The sequence below is a fragment of the Protopterus annectens genome, chromosome 3.part1, assembly GCF_019279795.1.
Source record: "Protopterus annectens isolate FY-2018-M chromosome 3.part1, PAN1.0, whole genome shotgun sequence".
In the NCBI taxonomy this organism is placed as follows: domain Eukaryota; kingdom Metazoa; phylum Chordata; order Ceratodontiformes; family Protopteridae; genus Protopterus; species Protopterus annectens.
In genome coordinates this window covers 721,800,005-721,817,634 of record NC_056732.1, presented here as the reverse complement: position 1 = coordinate 721,817,634, position 17,630 = coordinate 721,800,005, and the positions used below count along the sequence as shown (strand labels likewise).

The 17,630-nt window shown below is 38.3% G+C and overlaps 1 protein-coding gene across 5 annotated transcripts in view; it reads left to right on the top strand.

Moving 5' to 3' along the window:
* Positions 1-17,630, top strand: part of CARMIL1 (capping protein regulator and myosin 1 linker 1) — a 4,434,936-nt gene that overhangs the window by 398,224 nt on the left and 4,019,082 nt on the right. The window lies entirely within an intron of this gene.

Below are 17,630 nucleotides of genomic sequence, written 5' to 3'. Positions count from 1 at the left end.
CATTCCCCCACCCTGACTAACCTGGACTGGTAAAGTTCTTATGTAAAATGTGTTGGTCCTTCAGGCATTTGGGTACTAGGGTGTATTTTTTTCTTGTCATCTGTGTACACTAAGTCATGTTACAGATAAACTAGATATGGTGCTAGGTTTCTGATTCAAAGGCAAGATACCATTCAACTATCATCTGGTAGTTGATGAGATGATTGATAGCCTGAGGTGATGGAAATGTTCAAACTGCTTTATACACAGTAATATAGTCTTCATTCAGAGATGGGAGAACTTTATAAGACCTTCCTGATTTTTTCACCAGGAAGTTAGTACTAAGTTGTTAGTGACAGAATATTAGTACTTAATTTGTGGCTAGAAATGCGAAACTGAAAAGCTGTGGCATACTTTGTCATATTTTTAGTTGTTAATCCTCACCACTCATCCTAATCCCTACTCCTTACTGTAAGTGGTTATAAATAGAAAAAAGGGAAAGCTGTAAAGGTGGGTTTTGTTGTAGTCTCTTGGCAGTATATTTAAGTGTGCTGATATATGCAGCAGTAGGCACTGCATTATAAGAAGAAATCCGTACAATAGACTGATCCTGCCAGTTTCATTAGTTATACAGATGCAAAAATTATTGGAAAGCTGAGGAATGATGGGTCTTTTATTTTGATAGGTTTAAATGCACAATTAGGGAAGTACAGTAACGGACTGGTGGATTTGAGCCAAGGCATGAATTGAGTCTCTGCTGTTTGCCTGCAGATGCATAGACACTATGGGAAAATGTAAATTGTGTTTTGAGTGCTTGTGTTTGTGTGTATCACATTCAGTTTTAATCTCAGTTAGGTGTAGAAATATTAAAATTATACCAGGAAAGGGTATATATGAAAGAGTGAGTGATGAAATGTAAACTTTTTTTTTTTTTTTTTGTTCAGCTAAGCATTTATTTTGGATAATAAAATTACAGCCAAGCATCATTTCAATTGAAGGAAATGCAAGGTGCTAACCGAACTAAACATCCCTTTAATTTTGCTTCATTGTTGGGGTAATGCATGAAATGAGAATTAAAATAAAAAATAAGGATTAAAACGGGGAAAAAGTTGACTATGGAATAACTGAAAGAGGGGAGACTGAGATTCACAACTTGTGGTGCATGAAAGTGGATGGATGCTGAAAAGATAAAGTACAGGAAAATGTATGGCACAGGCTGTGTGCAGCCTAAATGACAAGAAATGTAGGTGTGGGTGTTTGTTGTAGTGGATCATTCACAGTACTGTTTATAGTGATGGAGAGAGGAAAAGAAACCTTAATGCTAAAGGAGATATTGCCAGCACAAGAAGTTCAAAAGGCAAGCTATGATATGTTTGTCTGTGCACATGCTGTCACTGTGCATTCAAATGAAAGTGGGTGTGATTTTTGGGAATGGGTACACATTAGCACACGTGATCAGTGGTAATAGAAGGGGAAGTATAACTCAGAAGTTAAGAGTCAGAATCATACAGAATTTCTGCTGAATTTTTGGAGATGAGGTGTAAAGCTTTGAGTTTGACCCAGATGATCCAGGTTTGGTTTTGGCCCAGGTCTAGAAGAGCTGGTGACAAAGTGGGAGTGAGTGACCAGTACCAGATTTTTTATATTGGGTAGAGAATGGCATACCGGTCTGTTGCTTTAATTCCTAATGTAGCCGGAGGAAGGTGTGGCAGCAGTATGGTTCATGGTATGCACTTGGCCACACCAAACAATTTAGGACCATGAGTGGTACCATGCATATTCTGTTGGGTTAGTATTGCTTGCTGTATTCCAGTGCTGTGCACAAAAGGAGAACAGGTAAAGGGTTGCTTGGCCAGTGAAAACTCTACCACTATGTATGGCCACCTTTGTGATGGCCGTCCATTGGTTGGGCCTTTGCTGTAGCGTTGTTTGCCATTAGCAGGGTAGCCACTGAAAGGCTACTCTCTACAGAAGAGCAGTAGTCTGTCCCTCTGAGATGTAACAGGCAGTGCTGCTGGATCTGGTTTTAAGGGAGCTGGTGGTTGCCATAGCTGGGCATGGGGGTGCAGGGGGGGGGGTGCAACAGCTAAAAAAGAAAAAAAATGCAACTTTGCCACAGAGGTAAGAGCTATACAGGTTTATGTTGAATCTGACTAGGATTGCTGTGGTAAAGTATACACTATTGACATAAATAGTGAAGTGTGTGTTACTACCATATAATACAAGAGGTCAGTAAATTCAGGTTTATATTGCCAACAGGTTTGAAGAATGGTAACACAGAAAATATTGCAGCTTCAGTTTTAAGTGAGGATAGTAAATTGTACTCTCTGGTTAAGTCAAAATGGTAAAAAAAAAGGTCTTATTTTCATTTGTTTCAGTAAAGTGATGTCACCATGAAAGTAGTACATTGCATGGTCACTGGTAATAGACTGTGAGCTGCACAAACCATTAATGGAATGTAGGGTTACATACATACGCATTGATCTACATCCTCCCTGTTAAAAAGATTGCCCTTTGGAAAAACAATATTAGACATGGATTACTATAGACATTAGAAACAAAACAGTGTTCATGTCCAAGTTGCTTCATATGTGTTATAGGGCGTAGAGATGCGACCATATCTCATCACATAAGTGTGGACCTAATTTAGCAACAGGGACAGAGTGCGGTGCACAACTCAGAACTTCTGAATTTGTCACAGGAATGGGAATATCCTCTGGAACTTCCTCCGGAATTGGAGCACCAGACAACTCACTCAGATGGTCTTTCTCACGGGCTATGTGCTGTGGTACAGGCTCAGACACCAGTCTCAGATGTTTCCAATTCCGCTTAGACTGCTCTTTGTGATGCCACAATGTATGATCTCAGCTCTGGACCAATATTCTTCACGGCACCAATCCGAGCGTAACCTTTGGACATTTGCATCCTTACCAGTTCTTCTTGTAATGGATTGAGCGGTTTGCTAGTCTTATTGTAGTAGGACTTATGGGTTAGGTATTTCTTCAACAGACTGGTTTTCACTAACCTGTTTTTGACACAAAGAACCAACAATTGACTATTGATTGGTAATGTGGTTCTGGGTGGCCTCGACTGAAGTCTTTGAGCAGGTGAACCAAGATGTTTATCACCAGGAACATTTCTGAGATTCAGGAAAACATCACTATTATCTCATTTTGACTTCTCAAGTAACTGTTTTGCACGTTGACCTGCACGTTCTGCCAAACCATTTGACTGCGGATACTCAGAGCTACTTGTGACTGAAGTAAAGTCTCATTCTTCAAATCTTTTAAACTGTTTGCTTGTAAACTGCGTGCCATTGTCAGAAATAACATTGTGCGGACTACCTTGCACTGCAAAATGACGCTTCATCTTAGTAATGACTGTACTGGATGCTGGGTTAGGAAGTAAGTTAATCTTGAACCAATTGAAGTAAGAGTCTACTAACACCAAATAATGTTGACCATTCCACTCAAAAACGTTGATGGCTACTGTCGACCAAGGTAGTTCCAGAATCTGGTTTAGCTGACGTGGTTCCTTCTGTTGAGGTGGCTTAGTACTATTACACACGGAAAAAAATGAAAGTGATCTCTCAATGTCTTGTGACATAGGAGGCCAAAATACTAGCCCTCCTGCTCTTCTTTGGTAGAGGCAACTCCTGATTGACTACGATGCAAGAGAATAATATACTCTGTACCAAATTCCTTGCAACAAATCAATTTTGGACCTTTTGTTATGGTAGCTTTGACAAACTTTCATCTCTGTATGGAAGTTGCACTTCTTGAGGTAAACTAGATTGCTTTGACAGCCATCCTTGATTGATAAAGTGGTTGAGCCTTTGTAAAACTGGATCTGTGGCGGTGTGATCTCTCTGCTCGTCAAGACGTGTGGAAAAAAAACTTTCTCACTTCCATGACTTCAAAAATCAAGGTTCTCATTCTTGTGCTGTTCTGTGGTGTTTCTGGGTGATCTGGATAATATATCAGCAAGATAAAGATGTTTGCTTTTCTTGCAGAATTTATCCCAAATGGCATTCACAAAAATCTGTACCTGCCAAACGGAGTACAGAAAGTAGTGAGTAATGAAGATTTCTTGTCAAGCTGAATTTGCCAAAATGAGCTCTTTGCATCTAAGACAGAAAAAAACAGTGGCATTTGGCATCAAGGCTGAGACTTCTTTGACTGTGCACATTGGATGATGTCTTTTTAGTGCTTTGTTCAAATCTCGTGGATCAATACATATTCTGATATCATCTAAGCTTTTGTTATGAGCTACCACCATGGAAGTTACCCAATCAGTTGGAGTTGAAACTAGACAAATCACACCCTGTCGCACCATTTTATCTAGCTCGGCTTTGGCTCTGTCCGGCATGGCTATTGGAACTTTTCATGCTGGCGTGATAACTGCACTGACCTCTGGGTCTAACTTCATGTAGTACACCACTGAAAGTTTGCCTAGTTTGTCTTTGAAAAGATCAGCATAGGTAGAAAAAAATGTATTGGACGAAATTAGAGTAGTGGTCTTTTAAGCTGACTTGGTGGGCTTCCTTATTAAATGAAAGCAGTCCCATTTTCAAACGGTCTCTGAGCCCTAATAATGATTGGACGTGTGCTTCTTGACCACATAAAATAAGTCATAGCATCTCCCAGCAGAGTAACATGAAAGCACTACTGAGCCTTCAGTTTGAATTTCTGCACCTCCATAAGCAACAAGCTTTACACACCTTGACAAATCAAGCCTTTGACCACGACACACACTAGCAAATGTTTCTGCTGACATAACGTTGCACTTGGAACCTGTATCAACTTTGAGCTCTGTGGGTTTGCCATTTATCCGAACAGTACAAAATACTTCATTCTTGGCCCTAGAATCTACTGCATTGACTGTTTCATGAAGCACTGACACACCTTCAACATAGAGTAGGACTGCAGCTCTCTAATTGATCAACTTGTTTCTTAAACTGTTCCCTTTTAATAAAAGAATGTGGGCTTTTTGATTTACAAAACCTTTTGAAATTATTCCATTATTGCATTTGTGACATTGCTGACCAAAAGGTAAAAACGTTTCTCGCTGATGCACTGAGACTGTGCGAACTCTGGAATTTGCTAGAACTTCTGGGGTTTACCAACGAGTGCTGCAGGGACTACAGTTGCTGCCATGTATGTGCTTGGGCCAGTTTCTTTTAACCACGTGCTGCATGCTATCAACATGAGTTTTATCACTGTCTTCTAGAGCTGTTCTCATTTGTAAGCATATTTGTGTGCTTTTCTGTGAGCTCGTATATCTGGCAAATCTCACTGGGTCTTATTCAAAGTTAAATCACTGTCATGAGGGAAAATCTTTCTCACAGCATCATCTTTAATACCACACACAAGTCTATCCTTTATCAACTCTTCTTCTTAAATCACATTATTTCTCAGCTCAATTGTATGTGCTTCAGAAGTTTCACCAGGCTTTTGATCCCTTGTATAAAATAAGTGCTATTCCATTGTAACATTTGTCTGGGGGGGGGGGGGTTACACATTTCTCTAAATTTACATTTTAAGCACTCTGGGTCCTCCCTTGATTCAACCTGTACTACAGTATGACTGTTTTCCCCTTCTCCTGTATAAATAGTAGGTGCATACACAAATGAATGTTCCCTTTCTATAGCTTCTGACCCAGCTAAACTAAGTAGAATAAATGCCTTTGTATTGTCATCTTTATCAGAAAATGCAGTCTGTATGAAAATGTCATACACTCTCCAGTTCTCTGCAATATTATTGTCAAACACAATGTGCACTTGGTTTTTGAAATCCGTCTGCCATCCCCCACAAAGTATGTACGAACACACTGAAAACATGGCTCTTGTAATTATGTATGAACAAACTGTTTTGTGAACTTGTAATAACATTCAAATGCACAATAAATTCATTGAAATACTTTGCAAAATATGCTCTGTAATGGCCGTATTTTGCAAAATATGCCCTGTAATGGCTGTACTTTTGCGAAATAGTTTTTCTGTAACACTGTGCAAACATCTTATACATTTCTGATAACGTGAATATCTTTGCTACATGCTTTGCGAAAATGCGGTTGTTTCCTTTTTTTTTATTAATTTTATGCAATTCAGACTTTTATTTCAAAAATTTTCCATAGTAATTTGAATATTTTCATCAGTATCATACATATCAGTTTGTGAATATTGTTTAGAACATTCTCTATACCTTGTTTCATATTTTGTGAATAAGAAATAGTGCTGAGCAAGTTTTAACACCTGAAATTCGTTTGTGACCTATTTGGCGAAGGATGTACATTTAGTGATGATTTACTCCTCTCTGTTCCACCAGTTCCAGGCAAGTGCCTTAAGTCGTTTTAGCCATGCTGCCTCTAACTTCATGCCCTTTAGACTTGCCGCTTCTGACACCATGTTGCTCACCTCTCTCTAACATAGATGATAGGCAGGTATTTTGTTTAGATGCTTTAATACATAGAAACGCATCAGGATGGATAGCAGCATCATAAAATATAAACAAACTAGTTAACATACAGAACTTGTATACATGTTTATATCTCGACACCTTACTACAAAATGGCAGTCCGGCTCATGCATGCTCAGTATTTATACAGTTGTGCAAGCCTTTGGATAGCTTCTTAATAGTATGTACACACATTGATCTATGCTAGATAATCAACATTTTTATGGGGAGGGGCCTTGGCAAAATATAAGGCAAAATTCTGGAGAGTTGAGAGGTATGCTTCAGGCAAGCCAAGATTACTCCTATAAGTAAATGCTTTGAAATCCTTCTGATAAAAGTAATTTCTGCCATCTAATGAGCCATGCTCCTTTTCCTACAGTCTTTTATTTCTAGACTGATATTTGAAGTTTTGGAGCCATCTCATCATGTTCCTTGTCTCTCCTAAATTGGACGACAAGCAGCAAACATATTTTATATGCTGTAGATATGCACAACCAACTTGGATACTATATTGAAACTAAATATATGAGAAAATCGTATCAGATATTTGTGTCATTTTATGCAGGTTCATCCAGTCACTAAGAAAATCCTTACTTCATAGATCAGGTTTGTCACATTCTTGTGAAAACCTAAAACTAGATTTGGTCTGGTGAGATAAAGGCTAACTCCAGTGGATAAACAGCTACCACTCTGTTTGGCAACCAGTACAGAGGAGTAAGGCTGTCAGCAGTTAACAAGCTGCTTCCTGTGGTTCAGTTTGAGTCCCTCAACTTGTATATGCCTACTGCGCAACTCAACCAGGCAGTACTTTATGCCTTTTGGGAAATGGGGTGGACTCCTCAGTGATTTCCTGAACCACTTGATGTTTAAGTACCTATGAAGACTGCAGCCTACTTTGAGAATGTATCTAGACAAAGTATTTGTGAGGTTGCTATTTTGACTTCAGTTCACATATGCTCCAGACATTACTGTATATTTAATCTGTATGTGGAGCAATGTTTGCTTTGGCTTTCTTGCAGAACATGCTGTGGACCACCTGTTCTTTTCTGGAAAGTGAAGTTTACATGGTTTAATACTTTTATATGGATATTATGAATTCCTGCAGCAGCCATACTGTGACCATATTCACCACAGCAGCAGATCTTGTAAGCAAAAGGGTCATTCCTGCAGTACGCTTCCTCTACCTCTAGCCCTGCACATTAAGATGTTGACATGTATGCTGGACCCACAGAGTGCAAGAAATCTAGATAGAGGCCAAAAACAGGGACAGATTGTAAATATTGCTGTTATAAATGCAGAAAATTGCTAGAATAACAGGATGTCTATTAGCATACATTTTCTGAAGGATATGAAGTCTAAATAATGTCAGACATTTTAAGTTTCAATTACTTCAGTCTTCGGTGATTTGCCAGAAAACCACAAGTTATATGAGAAGCTAACTTGGCAAAAATTTGGACATTTTGCAACAATCTGGACAGTTAAGAGTTATCTGGTGGCCTTTGCCCAGTGATAGAGCTCTAGCTATTACATACCATATGAGTTTCTAATGTGTTTTATTATCGCACCGACATTAACTTGAAGTTTGTTTGCCTGTCAAATGGTATCACTTTCCTTCTTGTTACTGAAGGTACACTGCAGTGTTTGCATGAAATCATTGCACTTTTTTTGCATACTTTCACATATATTAGTTTAGACCGTCAAGATTGCTATAGCGTTACCCATGAGTATTTGTTAGTACCTTAGCTTTGTTTGCCAGTTCGTGCACTAAAAATACAAGTTTGGTGTGTGTACATTCTTTGTATACCCAGACCCCCCCCCCCCAGCTGCTTTTTAATCATAACTTCAGTTAGCAAATCTGTTAAGTGCATTGTACATTTTTTCTTTAATATTGATTATTTGGCATTATTTATGAATTCCAAACTTCGGATTTCAGACAATCTACTTTTTATGAATATTGCCTGTTAAACTGGTGCTTGGGAATGTCTCTGAATACATGCTGAAGACCAAGTACACTGCTTACCACAATAGCTTTTTTTTCTGAATATGTTTAACTTACCACGATAGCTTTGATAACAAAAGGCATCCTCCCTTTGAATGCATGGCAGGTACTCTGTTTCAGGTTTCCTTGGAAACAAATATAAATTATTTGGAATGTTTCATACTGTGTATTCTGTTAGTTTTCAAAACAGAATAATATTTCTGTTGACTTAACTGGGAAGTCTGAACATTACTGGGCTGGCAAAATAAGGATAAAGGTAACAAGGTCTTTATTTAGTTATTGGTATTTTTTTTTTCTCTTTGCGTGGGTGTCCTCTAAACATCTAGACTATTTCAACTCTTTGTTGTTAAAGATAATATTGACTCTTGAAAGATCGCAAGCACACAGTCAAAGGATAAAGTCCATTGCTGTCTGATGAACCAAGTAGTAGGGATTTAGCATGCAGTTTCTCGGTCACTTGTTGATTCTTTACATCTAAAATAGCAAGTTGTTCTACGAAATTAAGTACAAGCCTGGGAAATCTAGCTTTCTATAAGCAGGTGTTTTTTAAGAAGCAACTCTGATGTTATTTTTAACCATCCGGATAACATCTTTAACTGCTAAGTAGGGTAGTTTTGGAATATTGCAACAGCGTAACAGTCATCTAAACAGAATAATCAAAGTCTTGTGTGTGGGTGTCGATCTCTGGGGTCAAAGTGACTTTTACATGTGGTTAACACCAGTTCTAAAGAAAGGATCTAGAGAACTTTGAATGGGTTTTGTAGGCCTTTTTTCCCAAGCTTCAAAAATGTCCTTTATGGAAAGTATGTTTGCTCAAGTAATGAACTGTCCTGTAATCCTAAAGAATGAGAGAGACCAAGAGAGAGAATATTTCTTTTGCACATTTTTGACTCCACGTATCTACAGTTAACAAAACCATAGTAACAATTAGTTAGATTTTTATTGTTTCATGTCAGTGAATTTCAATTACAACGAAAACTAACAAAATCAAGTCGTAACTTTTTAACATTTTATTGAAGAAATGCTCAGCAGGTGTATACTGGGGAAACCACTCTGTCTCCAGACAAAAAGATATTAAGCGTCAGTCTACAGAAAATGTGTATGCTTTTGTTAGGCAAAAGTAGCTAGATTTTCCTTTAGTTCTTAAAAGAAGTTGGTTGCATTCACTTTTTCTCTCATTGAGAAAAATGATGTTGCTGATCTGATGTTATCCTAGTCACCATTCATCACGTATGGGTCTAGGCTCCTATAGAAGCTACTTTGTCATTCCTTGCGTTCATCTTCCATGAAGGGGCTGCAGCCGCTACAGTGAGTCCAATTAGCTGCCATCTCTAATTACCATTTTGGCTTCATGGGAAATCCCATCATGTCCCACTCTTTGTGCAAAACCTTTTTAAAGGGAGTTCTCCTCAGGCCTCCAATCAAACCGCCACCAGAACCCTGGGACGTAAACTTAGTTCTCACATCCTTAATTTCTTCGCCCTTTGAACCATCTTCATCATATCTGAAATTATTATCCTGGAAAACACTATTCTTAGTAGCCATAACCTCTGCTAGGAGAGTCTCATAACTGCAAGATCTTACTATTAAACCACCTTACATTGTTTTCTATAAGGATAGAGTCTCACTTAGGACTAACTCTTCCTTTCTTCCTAAAGTATGCTCAGAACATGATCTTAACACTACTATTGAATTACTACTGTTTTTTTTCCAAATCATTCTAATAAATCTGAATACAGGCTACACCAGTTAGACGTCCACAGAATTCTCAGGTTTTACCTACACAGGACTAAAGAATTTAGAAAATCAGATCAATTATTTGTTTCCTTTTCAGACAAAAATAAAGGTTTGCCTGTTTTTAAGGTTACCCTTTCAAAATGTCTTTCAGACTGCATTTCCTTTGCTCATCAGACTGCTGGCAAACAGTTACCCAACAAAATGAAAGGCCACTCGACAAGGGCAGTATCAACTTCATGTTCCTTTAGATTTAGGCTCCCAATTGATACTATTTGTGCAGCAGCTTCTTGGGCAAGACCACATACCTTTGTCACTCATTACAAATTGGATTTGGCCCCCCGGGATAGGTCATCCTTTGGGTCCACTGTGCTGAAGAGTCTCTTCGCTTGAGCCACCAGGGATAAAGATGCTAGGGACGCTGTCCCATCCAGCAAGAATTACAGTGAGATAGGACTACATAACATAAAGAAGTTATGTACTTACCATAACGTTCCATGTTTGTAGTCAATCTCTGCTACATTCTTGCGTCCCTCCCTCCTGCCCCCTTCCTGTTCCTGGAGGAACTGGTTGACTATACTTAAGCTGTCTGACCTGGTTGTAGTTGTTCACCTGCCATAGATAATGCTAAACAATGTTTTGCCTGTATGTACGCAGTTATTGATAGTTTCATAACTATTAGGTACTTATTGCTTTCTTGCAAACAAGGTCTGGGGAATGAGGCACCATGAGTTAGGGGTTAGCCTCGAGCCAGTAAAAGCTCTTGAGCTTTAGTATCGGCTGAGTCTGAGCCGAATATCGGCTCCGAAGCCCATCCAGCAAGAATGTAGGCAAGATGGACTACAAACATGGAACATTATGGTGAATACATAATTTCTTTGTATTGTATATGTACATATAGTGTATGAGTATCTATAACATTTTTGAACCATATACAGCTGACCATTAGCAGCGACTCAGTGATAGACACCATGAGGCAAATGACCCTCACTCCCTACCAGACCTAATATGATATTTGTCCCATAGTTAGAGGTATTCCAGCACAGTGTCATGTTTTCTGTCTCCGGGATTTTTAGTCTGTTTGCTTTATGCTTTGTCCTTGCCCTGCTCCCCCACCAGACATGCAGTATGCCTGTAAAGCCCAGTAATATTGGTCTCCATGTACTCCAGTACTGTTTAGCTGGACAGATATCCCAGTTTCATCACTAAAGGCTTACAGTCTGTGCTTATTACCCCTTCCCTTCTCCTACAGTAATCCAAGCTGGTAAAATATTACTTTTCCCCATCTCCCTTTCTACCTCTTCAGTTGCTGAGCTCATTAATTGAACCCATTTTGTCTTGGTCACATTTAAGGGCTCCATTCATTGGTACCATGGAGCCAGGGACAATCTTTAACGGAGTTAATCCTTGATTACTTGTATGGTGTGTGGCACTTAACTCATATTTGACTGTGCAAACTTTTAAGTTTTTAGGTCAAAACTGATTTCATTTCGTATGGAGCCAAATATATTAAGTCTTTCTTTTGCAACACATACAGAACAAGTTAGTGGAAAAAAGTCTTAGCACTGCTTGAAACAGATCTGCAACATGCCCAGCTTGTTAACTGGGGGTGAACGTCTTGTTGTTGGACTTAATGCCAAGACTTGAGTAGCAATGTTTGTTGTAGCCCTGAACTCGATCTCTTAGTGGCGTCTCACAAACTGTTAACAGTAAATCCTTTGCTTTGTTTCCCTTTCCCAGGACAGATGCTGTCACTGGCAGACCTTTAACTTTAGACAAAGGTAGGCAGTGATATCAAGTGCTACAGTGTTTTAAAACAGATTAATAATGAAATGTCCGCCCATGACATAGAAATTGCATTTTAGAAATGCTGTCTATTCTTTGAAGTCAAGAAGATGGGAAGCAGCATTATTTCCATATCTTGCATTTCGTCTGTGCTTCAATTTTCCAATGCAGCACTGGCGTCATGAAACAGTCTACAAGAACTATGAGTGATTGACAGCTATGTGGGGTTTAGAAGAAAACATTTTAAAATTCTAAATGTAACTTATTGTTTGGGATTGTTTTTATTTATCTGTTGATAGATTCCTACATGGTTTCACTCTTCTGTTTTACGTGATTCTCTTTGTTTTTTCTACTGTTTTTATAGTGGCCATTTTACTATTTACCATATATATATATTTTTTAAATTATTGCTGCCATTTGAGCTTCTTGTATGGATAAAAAGGGGTCCTCCAATGAATCTAGGTACCATGTTAACAGGGCTATGCTATATTATATGGCTTGAGGAGGCTTGAACTCCCTCACCTCCTTCAATGGTATCGACTCACACTCGTTCACAAACTAGTAAACCATCCACTAAAAGTCCCATTCCTCCAGAATCTACTCCAATCCTATCGTACCACCAAACCACTAAGATCCAGCAACCAAAATCACTTACAGATCACTAAAGCCAATAACTCTGCTGGAGAAGCACTATTCTTTTGCACCATAGCCAAATTATTGAACTCCCTCCCATCCACAATTACCTCTGTACCATCATGCACCCACTTCAAAACTTTATTAAAAGCGCACCTAAAAACATGCTGGCTATGCCCTTGCAACTCCCCCTCCAATATCACCCACTACCTTGATTATAGCAAGCTCGGATGCACATAAGCCTAACTACTTATTGTACAGCAGGAACTTCTTATTGTAACAATTGTTAATGTCTGTTATGTACTTCACAGATAAAGATTCTAGTTGTCTACCGCTGTACTATGTTCTTCATCTGTAACTATGTAATTTTTAATTGCTATGTTGATCAAATTGTTAATTGCTATGTAAATCCAATGTAACTACTGTCTGTATATTTTAACTGTGGAGCTTTTCTCCCTGGGCCTCCCCTGAAAATTGACCTACGTCCAGTCGGACACTCCCGGTCAACAAATGTAAATAAATAAATATGCTAAGGATGGGCATTAGACAGTAATGAGGGTCATTTCTGGGTTATTTAGTTATTTTGCTTTGAAAGGCATAGTCTTTATGGTGTATGCCCCATGCTGGTAAACAAATCTAAGACTTTACACTGAAAAAACCCTAAACCCTGAAGTTTACTTCTAAAGGTATAACTTGTTACTGTTAAGGGTTTTGGATTTCCAGGGAAAACTTGACAGATGGCTACATTTGTCCATTGCAAGCATGTCCTCTTAGCAGTCAGTTTGACCACTTTTTTACAAAGTGCAGTTTTAATGGATTCTATTTTGAGCTCTTCTTTTCTGTTAAATTCATGATCATTTGCAAAGGATGGGCAAAATGAGTCGCCTTCTCAGTATTTGGGTGCTGGTCGAGCTGTGGCAGCTATCTAATGTCCCATTTTTAGTAAACTGGATAACTTTCTTTACAGCTGCGAATTGCAGAAACTCTTTTATAAGTCAAAGTGCATGCTTGACACCGCAATAACCTGTAGTTAGAGATAATGCCTTAATGATCTCAGTTACAACACAATCTTAAGTAAATGGAACTATAGGCTTCACTTGTGGAGATAATTTGATGCATGTTTCAGGGTGCCACTTTTTGTAAATGAACGCAGATTTCCAGTTAGTCTGAAACAGTGTGTTTGTCTTGTACATGGACATTTACGGCAAAATGCAGTCAAATTATTCATCAGATACATGTAATAAAACATTCATTCCCAGCTGCTGTACTGCTTGAGTGGCATTGTGGTTTGTGGTGCTGCCTTACAGTGCTGAGTCCTATAATTTGATTCTTGGCAGAGGATTCCTTAGGTCTGTAGTCTGCTTGTACTTTTTTTGTTAGTGTTTCACTTTTCATAGGGGTCTCCAGTTTCCTTTTGCATGCCAGAGGCTTGCTGGTAGGTGGAATGGGAAAGCTAAATTGATCCTGGAGGAGTGCGTGTAGCTGTATTGTGTTGCATGTGAAGCATACTTTTGCATTGCACTGCTGCTTGCTTGGATAGGCCATTCCCCCCTTGCAACCCGATATAGGAAATGTATGAATGTATTAAATAGGGCTACCTTTGTGCAGTCTGTTCGTCACAGCCTCAAACTGATTTTCTGTTTACTCCAAAATAAATGTGCCCCCAGAGTGTCACTGCCTTACTCTTAAACTCCCCATAAACTTGTCCTATCACATTTTTCAACACCTTTTACTTAAGATATAGGCAAACATACATTAACAGAAAAGAAAACCATGTTAACATTTTTTTCATTTAGATACATTATATATCACACATATTTTCTTTCTTTTTTTTTTCATTCTTTACAACTATCAGTCCAACATCACATTAATTGTTGAATTCCTGTCTTCTTGTAAATCTCACTCCTTCTGAACATTATTCTGCATGTATTGTTCCCACAGTTTCCATTTATTTCTATGTAATTTGCTCCTTATTTTTTTTTTAATCCCTCATACAGTTCTTTTATCTCTTTCATAATCAGTAATTCAAATACAGTTGATGTAGACTTTGGTTTCCATTTTCTAATTGCTTTTTTGGCAGCCAACGAAATTAAATTTAATAAGGCCTTGCTGTGTCTAGGCAATTCAGATATTGTATCCCAGCTCAAAAAATCATATCATTAGTTACAGCAATTTGCTCACCCAATATTTCTGCTAGAGTACTCTGTACGGAATTTTTAAAATCTACCAACTCGTTATACTCCCAAAAACACATGTTCTCTGTTCCCTCTTCTCTCCCATTACACCTGCAGCATTTGATGTTTACCTAAGGGAAAGTGAAGTCCGTTTCAGTATAAAAATACTTATGGAAACACTTCCACGCAAATATACTAAATCTTCTGGATTTTGTTGCATACTTGGGTGGCATGCATATGTCCTGCTGTTGTTCTTTAGTAAATTGCTTTTCCAGTCTGTCTTCCCAATATTTTCTAACCTCCTGTGACTTCTTTTTATAGTTGTGCACTATTTTATATGTCCTACTAATTAACTCTTTTTTAACAGCAGCTTCTGTTCTAGATTTAACTTAAAACTCCACCAGAGCAGGTCTTTTACTTAGGATTCCCTTAACCCTTTCTCTTTGAATATACTCTACCACACCTTGGTATGGGAGGCTGTCTCTAGCCTGCAGTCCAAACATAATCTTGGCCTCATCCCAGTCCATTACTTTTCCCTCTCAAGTTATTTGCTCCTAACACCATGGTTCCTTTTCCCAGTTTTCTCTAGTAAATTACAGCTCCCTCTTGCCTATTTTCTGTACCTGTTTGTAGGCATCTCTATTGGCATAATCTTCATTATCTTTTCTGGTGTTGGCTTAGTTCATGGAAAACTTTCTGCTACTTTATGAATACAGTATTACGTATGGTGTTGGTTGTTGTTCTCTTTAAGGGTCTGCATCCGAAATTCCTCCCTGCTTCATCATCCCTTCGTATTTTTAATTGTAGCCTTGTGCTTACATTATGTACGTGAGTCTTAACTGTGTAGCTCTAAAGTATTTCTTCAAATCAGGTAATCCTAAAAACATGTTCTGTTGGAAGGATCAAGTATCCCACTTAACTCTTGGCCTGTTCCCCGTCTCAGATAAATTCTTGCAATTCTTCATTAATTGTTGTCTAACTTCTCTTCTAGTTGATCAAAATATGTTTAATCTTTCTATAAAACTGAAGGGACTGAAAACAGTTTCATTGCTTTTATCTTACTGTCCATATCCATAAACAAGATCTTCCAGTTTTTCGGCATTTGTATTATGTTTTGGTTAGTCTTTTCCCACGTGTCCTTTTGTTCCATCACATTTCGTGAGCAATCTGTAATTTACTGTATTTTATTGACTGAATTCTGCATCTGAGAGTTGCACACATGCAGGGGAGTTTTGAGGACCGAATCTTCACATATAGAAATTGAATATCAATGTAGAACAGTACACTGATGGTGAAATAAACTCTGTAGGGAATCTCCTCTAAATTTTTCTGTCTTTAAGCTGAAATTATGCATTTGGAATGGCCACAAGGAGGGAATTTACTGAGAATATTAAGAAGGAGATATTTACCTTTTTGATTCAAGCATATATTCCTTTATATAAACTAGAAGAGAAGAGGCCTGGAGTGCCCAAAGGAGAGTTAGTGGTGGTTGCTAAGAAAGCCATGGATGCAGTTGACAGCTGGTGACTTCAAATCAAAGGGTTGCTGCAGGAGACAGCTGAATAGGTGAGGCCAACCAGAAGGGGTGGGGCCAACTAGAAAGGGGTGGAGTTATGCTAAAAACTGCAAAAACTGTGACTTTAGTTAAATACGCTGCCATGTGTGCCAAACCACCACTATGATAGTCCAATCAAGACGAAATAAAGTGTAGAAGAAAAAAAATTTCAATGAATTGGCTACATGACAGCTTACTTAATATCTAGATGGAAACAAAAAGGTTGTGAGGCATGAAAAAAATACATTAGTTTTTAAATACATTACTGGACTGCCAGTCAAAATCAAGTATAAAAAAACAAGCATCACTCAACTCAAACCACTTCTCCTTACACTGCAGTTATAATTATAATTTATATTCAGCTTTATAAAAGTACCAGGCAACATGCTAAAAGTAGCAATGTCTGTGATACCCACACTTGTAAAAATGTTTCTTATCTGAAAAAGACCTACTACTTGACAGCAACTATCTACTTGTATCATGGGGAAAACATGATCAAAGTAAAAAAATAAACAGCAAACAAGAAACAAGCTCAAGATAAATTGCTTAAATGATTACTGCACAGGTTATGGACCACACATGATAGATTGGCATTCTGTTTAGTTTATGGGTAAAGCCTGCAAAGATGACTGCAAGTCTGCAAGAAAGGTAATGAGTTTCTGAAAATACTGTAATCCTGTCTTTTATTACAAATACTGTTATATGCATTTCAGTACCTAAGGCTTGTACGCTATCTAGTTATGTAAATATTCTCTGCATGGCAACAACAAAAAGCATTCAGTGTTGGTAATTCTTTAACAGTATGCTTATTAAAGCTTACTTGAATCTTAGTGTCAGACAAGCTTACCTGATGGTCATTAAAGCATTGCTACTTAAACACAGAGCAACAGGCTCTGCAGCAACATGCATTTTCTGAATAAGAAGCATAAATCAACAGTATAAAAATATGACAGAAAACCAGAACATTCTGCAAAGTCAAGGACAGATGAAAAGCCACTGCAGTACTTGTGTCTACCTTGGATGGAGGGATAATCTGCACACTTGCACTGCATAACTCCTTGCCTTGCTTGAACACATCCAGAGTCACTACATGGGGGAGTGGGGTACAAGTAGGTCACAATTTGAAATGTTTCTTGCTAACTGTGATGGCCCTGACACATTTGTCATACCTCTCAACCTCAGAGCAAGAAATCTGGACAAAGTCATAAATAGAAGTGGAACAAACGCCCAAAAATTGACAATTTTTAAATATTTCTCTTATAAACTTAGAAAGATAATAGAATAGTAGGTCTTGCATTAGTATGAACATTAGTATG